The sequence below is a fragment of the Cervus elaphus genome, chromosome 24 (genome assembly GCF_910594005.1).
Source record: "Cervus elaphus chromosome 24, mCerEla1.1, whole genome shotgun sequence".
Taxonomy (NCBI): Eukaryota; Metazoa; Chordata; class Mammalia; order Artiodactyla; family Cervidae; genus Cervus; species Cervus elaphus.
Genome location: NC_057838.1, coordinates 49,743,075 through 49,750,220, shown reverse-complemented (window position 1 = coordinate 49,750,220; position 7,146 = coordinate 49,743,075). Strand labels below are relative to the sequence as shown.

The window sequence follows — 7,146 nt, the reverse complement described above, 5'->3', positions numbered from 1 at the left end:
TGAAGGACTATCACATTTGAGTAGCACTTTACAAATAATAGCTCATATTACTGAGATCTCATTATGTGCCAGGCACTGTGCTTGCACTTTTGAAGGCATGATCCCATCTCATTCTTAAATCAGTGGCTGTATTACATTCTTAAATCAAGGTAGGTATATTATCCCCTTTTTGGAAGCTGAAGCTCAGAGGGCAAGTAATGGGATCAAGATTACCCAGGAGGAACCAGGAAAGCCACAGAGGTTGGATAACTGCAGAGTCTGTATTCTTAACATCTATTTTGCCTTCGATGTTTTTTCAGGTGTGTTATTTCTTTGACTGCAGTGAGCTATTAGCTCAGGGGTCAGGGGGCAGTATTAGCCCCATTTTGCAGAAAAGAAATGGAAACTCAGAGAATTTCATTGAATTTCTCAATGTTACTGAGATCTCCTGAGTTCCACTCCAGAGAGTTTTCATTACACTGAGCAGAAGGGAAGACGTTCACAGTTCAAATTCTTCTCTGCTGGCTGTTTAAAGCCCCCAAGATACATTTTCATAGCCATCTCTGTGCTATGACTTCAGTTGAAGTGTGACATTAATGACCATAAAGGAATTGTTATTCATTATAAGATATCTAATATGTCAACTGGGTTCCAGTTTAAGAGAACGACCTTCTCCCCTTTACCTAACAAGCCTTCTTAAGATCCAAGACTGCTTTATCATCCTGCAGACGAAACTGGCTTTCCCTTTGTTATCTGTATTGCCCCTGACTGTTAAACTGCTTCTGTTTCCCAAGGCTGCGTGACCTCTGCTCCCCTGAAAAAAAAGGGTCCAGTCTCACTTTTCAAAAACATTTAGTTACCTTTGATTCTTCAAAATAGGAATTAACTAGTGATGGGTAAACTTAGCATTTTAAGGAGGAAACAGCACACACTGGCTGATGTACTATCAGAAATCACCTTACCGTACTTCTCCGGTGGTTGAATGGCTGAGAATCCTGCCAACGACTGAAGCCCATGCACCTGGAGCCTGTGTTCTGCAACAAGAGAAGTCACTGCAGTGAGATGCCCAAACAACCAGAGAGTAGCCTCCACTTGCCACAGCTAGAGAAAAGCCTGCACAGCAACCAAGAATTAGCCAAGTAAAAAATAAAACAAATAAGTAAAATTTTAAAAATCACTTTGCCTATTCTCTTTACTAAGAAGTTGTCATGATGCTGAGAATGGGCCACAATGAAGGGCCTAGTGAAGTCACCATCACACTTTCATATCTGAATTCTCTGTGAAAAGCTCTTTCCGCAGGTCTCAGCTGGGGACCTTGCTTGGCCCTGTGGTATGAAGCGTGTGTGTGCATGTGTGTGTGTGTGTGCACATGTGTGTGTGTGTGTGCGTGTGTGCTCAGTCACTAAGTCGTGTCCGACTCTTTACGACCCCACGGACTGCAGCCCGCCAGGCTCCTCTGTCCATGGGATTTCCCAGGCAAGAATACTGGAGTCGGTTGCCATTTCTCTTCCAGGGGATCTTCCCGACCCAGGGATCAAACCTGTGTCTTCTGTGTCTCCTGCATTGGCAGGTGGTTTCTTTACCACTGAGCCAGCTGGGAAGCCCTGATGTGAAGTGTATTTGTGCCAATAAATTCACTCGGAATTCTGCTAATCATTCTATTTTATGTTACTATATGACCCTCAAAGGGTCCTAAATATTAAGAGGGACAATCATTACTTGTAGTTATAATAGCCTATACATTTGGATTGCAAAGTGGGTTGCCCTCTTGAAAAATTAATCTCTTTCGGGGTATGTTTCTTACAGAAATAAAGCATCTATGTATATAATTTATTAACACATAAAAATATAGATACCTAATATATAAATATATAGAGATAGATATAAATATTTATTGTAACATTACAGCGGAAAAGAAAACAGGAAACCAAGTCCACTGATAGAGGATTAAATTATGACACATTTATACTATCAAGTACAACATAGCTGTAAATTTTTTTAAAAAGTGCATTAATCTCTGTGTATTAGCCTAAAGGAATGTTCATGATGTAATTGTCAAATGAAATTGTCAAATGAAAAAAAAGAACTTCAGAGTAGAGTGAGGGATATGATCCCATTTTTGTAAAATACTATGTCCAAAACCTATTTGTGAGCATTTGTTTTCACATGTTTGAATGAGCACATGTTAGCACGTGTTGAATGTTAGTTAACAGGTTAGTAGATAGTTACTACCTACTAATCTATTAACATTGGCTTGGTTACCCAGAGGGTATGGGGAGGGATCTTTGGAAGGGAGAGCATATTATTAACTTTTGTGTGTCTTGTCATGATACGTACATATTATACTTATTCTTTTTTTCAATCCAATAAAATAAAGTCAATAACAAGGGGGGAAGAAGGTGATTTAAGGAAACAACTGTCTGTGCATGTCACTTCTGGCCAGCATTACCTGGGAGTCTAGCCCAGGTCCGAATCTTCCGATCTTCAGAACCAGCATCTTATGACTAAAAATAGAAACAACACCCCCCCCCCCCCCCCCCCCCGCTCCACCGCCCCATTAGGGTGAGGTTGGACTGTCACCTGCTAAAGTTCTCCTTCAGGAGGGCAATTCCAGAGACTAGTGGAAATGTTCCTGTGACAAGGACCAAAGAGATACATCTATTAATTTTCTTCCTTCTTATAAAGCATCTTAAAACTGTGGGAATGATTCTTAAACTCAGTATTCCTGGAAAAGGAATACTGAAGCATTTTGAGTGGGAGAAGAAACTCTGGTGTATTAAATGAAGTCCCTGGCAGTCTCTGTTGTTAACAAATCTGTTCTTCCCTCCCCTTCTCCCTCCCTTCTTCCCTTGCCTCCTTCCTCCTCTTCTCCTGCATCTTTTACTTGTTTCCTTTCCTTCTTTCTCTTTTGAAAAAATATTTCATTTATTTAATATTTCAAATGGAGATAATATCAGATTCATTGACTTAATTCTTTGGCTTGCCGTAAAGAAGTGGGCTAAGCCTCCCATGCCACACACACAGAGATGGTCCCTGACTTGGTTCAACTTACAATGTTTCAACTTTACCATGATACCAATGGGATAAGTGTTCAGTAGAAACAGTACTTGGAATCTGGATCTTTTCCCGGGCTGCCCATGTGTGGTGCATGTTCCCTTGTGACGCTGAGCAGCAGCAGCCACTGCAGTTCCCAGTCAGCCACGCAATCACCAGGTAAACAACTCACAAATGTACCATTCTATACCCAACCACTGTGCTTTCCATTTTCAGCACAGTATTCTATAAGTTACATGAGATCGTCACCACTGTATTATAGACTAGGCTTTATGTTAAATGATTTTGCTCAACTGTAGGTTACTGTAAGTGCTCTAAAGCATGTTTACAGTAGGCTGGGATAAACTATGATGCTTGGTTTGGTAGGTTAAATATATTAAGTGCATTTTCAACTTGTGATATTTTCAATTTAAGATGATGAGTATACCAGGACATACCCTTACTGTAAGTCAAGGAAGATCTATATAAGTGTGTGTGTGTGTGTGTGTGTGTGTGTATCTGTGGTATGTGTCTGTGTGTATATATTTATATGTATATATATACACATAAGGGCTTCCCAGGTGGTGCAAGTGGTAAAGAATCTGCCTGCCCATCTCCGCCTGCAGGAGATGTAAGATACGTGGGTTTGATCCCTGGGTCAGAAAGATCCCCTGGAGGAGTGCATGGCAACCTGCTCCAGTATTCTTGTTTGGAGAATCCCACGGACAGAGGGGCCTGGGCTGGCTACAGCCCATAGGGTTGCAAAGAGTTTGACACGACTGAAACACCTCACCGCACACATGTACACGTAGACATAAACTGTATGCAAACTGCTCTGCACAGCCTGAGGTTTCACGTCAGGCATACAGAGGACTGACTGCACCATGCCATTTTATATAAGCAATTTGAGCATTTTGGTATCTAAGAGGGCTCCTGGAGCTCATCTACATGGACACGTGGATGACTATAAGTATTAAGATGGAGTGCACTTTCTACTCCAAACATATTGCAAAAGTGGTCACAATATTCTCTATTACGTTACATTTAAAATAAAAAATAACTTGTCTATCAAATGTTAAAGTTCACATACTTCCTTCAGTTTATACTGAATCCAGCTTGCATCATAGTTTTTTGTTTTATCTCCCATTTGGGGGACTCACATACATTTTAGTAAATAAGATATGTCTGTTGGGCAATTTATTAGAGACATTTTTTCCTAAAAACTTTCACACTTTAAGTGAAAAGAATCATGTATATGTTGTTGTTCAGTCGTTCAGTCGTGTCCAAAGCTTTGTGACTCCATTCAGTCCCATCACTTCCTGGCAAATAGATGGGGAAACAGTGGAAACAGTGACAGACTTTTATTTTCTTGGGCTCCAAAATCCCTGCAGTTGGGGATCGCAGTCATGAAATTAAAAGACCCTTACTCCTTGGAAGAAAAACTATGACCAACCTAGACAGCATATTAAAAAGCAAGGACACTACTTTGCCAACAAAGGTCCATCTAGTCAAAGATATGGGTTTTCCAGTAGTCATGTGTGGATGTGAGAGTTGCACTATAAAAAAAGCTGAGCGCCGAAGAATTGATGCTTTTGAACTGTGGTGTTGGAGAGGACTCTTGAGAGTCCCTTGAACTGCAAGAAGATCAAACCAGTCAGTCCTAAAGGAAATTAGTCCTGAATATTCATTGGAAGGACTGATGCTGAAGCTGAAACTCCAATACTTTGGCCACCTGATATGAAGAATTGACTCATCAGAAAAGACCTTGATGCTGGGAAAGATTGAAGGCAGGAAGAGAAGGGGACGACAGAGGATAAGGTTGGATGGTATCACTAACTCAATGGACATGATTTTGAGCAAGCTCCAGGAGTTGGTGATGGACAGGGAAGCCTGGTGCGCTGCAGTCCATTGGGTCACAAAGAGTCGGACACAACTGAGTGATTGAACTAAACTGAACTGGATTGCAGCATGCCAGGCTTCTCTGAACTCCATTATCTCCCAGAGTCTGCCCAAACTGAAGTCCATTGAGTCAGTGGATGCCATCCAACCATCTCATCCTCTGTCACCCTCTTTTCTTCCTGCCCTCAATTTTTCCCAACATCAGAGTCTTTTCTAACCATGTGTGTTGATCATATATATATATGAATCCAGTTAGCACATAGTGGGAATTTAGTAAATAACTAGTTGATGTTAAGCAATAGAATTATCAGAAGACAGCATCCAATGTCCTGAATACTTTCTGGATTTTTCCCAGTTGTGAGAGCCTTTTGCATCTTTTCTCCTCTCTCTGAAAGCATCAGAATTTAGCCAGTAATTTTTTATTTCTCTCTGACCTCTAAGTTGGACATTATAGTAGCTTTCTAACTTTTGAGATTTCCTATCTAAGGATAGGATCTTCCCAACTGTCTTTTTCTTAGAAAGTTCAGCCCTTTTCCCTATGGGGTTTGTACATTTATGTTATGTTAACGTTTTTATAACTGTTGGTTCTTGAAATGAAGCACAGCACATATTACTAAGCAATATCCTTAAATGCCAAGACAATCAGGAGAGTAAACTGGAATATTTCCCATGTTTGTGGGCAGGTGTTAAATATCCCAAGATACCAAGTATCAACAATAAAAAACAAATTTGCTGGAGGAATCCTCTGTAGGCAAAGTTCTTTGACTGGGAACCAAGGTCAACTTGCTTGCTTGCTTCTTCCTCCTCTCATGCAACCCCATCATTTGTCATAGGATGCAGGTTGCTATGGTGACAGGGGAAGAGAAATTGAATTGGGAGACCATTGCAAAACATTGCAGTGGGCTGTAAAGGGTATTTTCAGTTAAATTTTTATTTTTTCAATAATTTTAGATTTACAGAAAAGTTGCAAAGATAGTTACAAGTGGTTTCCATGTACCTCTAATGTATTTCCCCCACTGTATATTACCATGGTATAGCTGTCAAAACTGAGAAACTTTGTGACATTGACTCATTATTAACCAAGCTCCAGACTTTATTTGGATTTCACCAGTTTTCCAATTAATGTCCTCTTTCTGTTCCAGGATTCAATATAGGAATTTCCATTGTATTTAATTGTATTTAATTTTATTTTACTCCCCACATCTCTGGTTTTGCTCCTCAGTCCCCTGCATCCTGTGACAATTCCTCAAGTCTTCCTTTATTTTAGAAAGGATTTCAACGTACTCAGAATGGTATCAATGTTGACTGCTTTGAACTGGGCTTGAATTGTGCATTATTGCCTTCGTTTCTGTTTTTTTTTTTGTGGCTCCTATTGGAAGGACTGATGTTGAAGCTGAAACTCCAATACTTTGGCCACCTCATGCGAAGAGTTGACTCATTGGAAAAGACCCTAATGCTGGGAAGGATTGGGGGCAGGAGGAGAAGGGGACGACAGAGGATAAGATGGCTGGATGGCATCACCGACTCGATGGACATGGGTTTGGGTAGACTCCGGGAGCTGGTGATGGACAGGGAGGCCTGGCATGCTGCCATCCATGGTGTCGAAAAGAGTCGGACACGACTGAGTGACTGAACCCAACTGAACTGATGAGGACAAAGTATTTCTTAGGACTCATGCCTGCATGTGTGCTAAGTCACTTTGCGTGTCCAACTCTGTGACCCCATAGACTAGCCTGCTAGCCTCTTCTGTCCATGGGATTCTTCAGGAAAGAATATTGGAGTGGGTTGCCATGCCCTCGTCCAGGGGATCTTTCCAACCCAGGGATCAAACCCTCCTCTCTTAAGTTTCCTGCACTGGCAGGTGAGTTCTTTACCACTGATACAACCAGGGAAGCCCTCTTAGGCCTTGTATGACTCAGCAAATAACATTCCTAGTTTTGTTCTTTTCATATTAATCCTTTGATTGCAGGAAGTCATGACCACTAAGAAGAAGATGTTTCTGGCTGGTGACATTTTTCTTCTGCTAGGTAAATAATCTTAGCTCTGGTTCTCTTTCTCCACCCATCACTCTGAAATATCTGGAGAACTAAAAGAAAAGGGTAGGAATGAGAGGGATGTATGACTGTGAGCCAAGTGTTCACAAAAGATGGCTTCCTGTGGGCATCAGAAAGGGAGCAGGACTGCTGTGCTGGCAGGCAGGGAGGAGGAACATTTTGTCATTAACGTGAGGGATGG

The 7,146-nt window shown here is 41.2% G+C and overlaps 1 long non-coding RNA gene across 1 annotated transcript in view; it reads right to left on the bottom strand.

Annotated features, from left to right (window-relative positions):
• Positions 1–960: 960 nt before the first annotated feature.
• LOC122683155 overlaps positions 961–7,146 on the bottom strand; it is a 141,086-nt gene continuing 134,900 nt past the window's right edge. The window contains exon 3 of the long non-coding RNA XR_006337642.1: positions 961–1,013. This is a non-coding gene — a long non-coding RNA (uncharacterized LOC122683155). The remainder of the gene's footprint in view (positions 1,014–7,146) is intronic.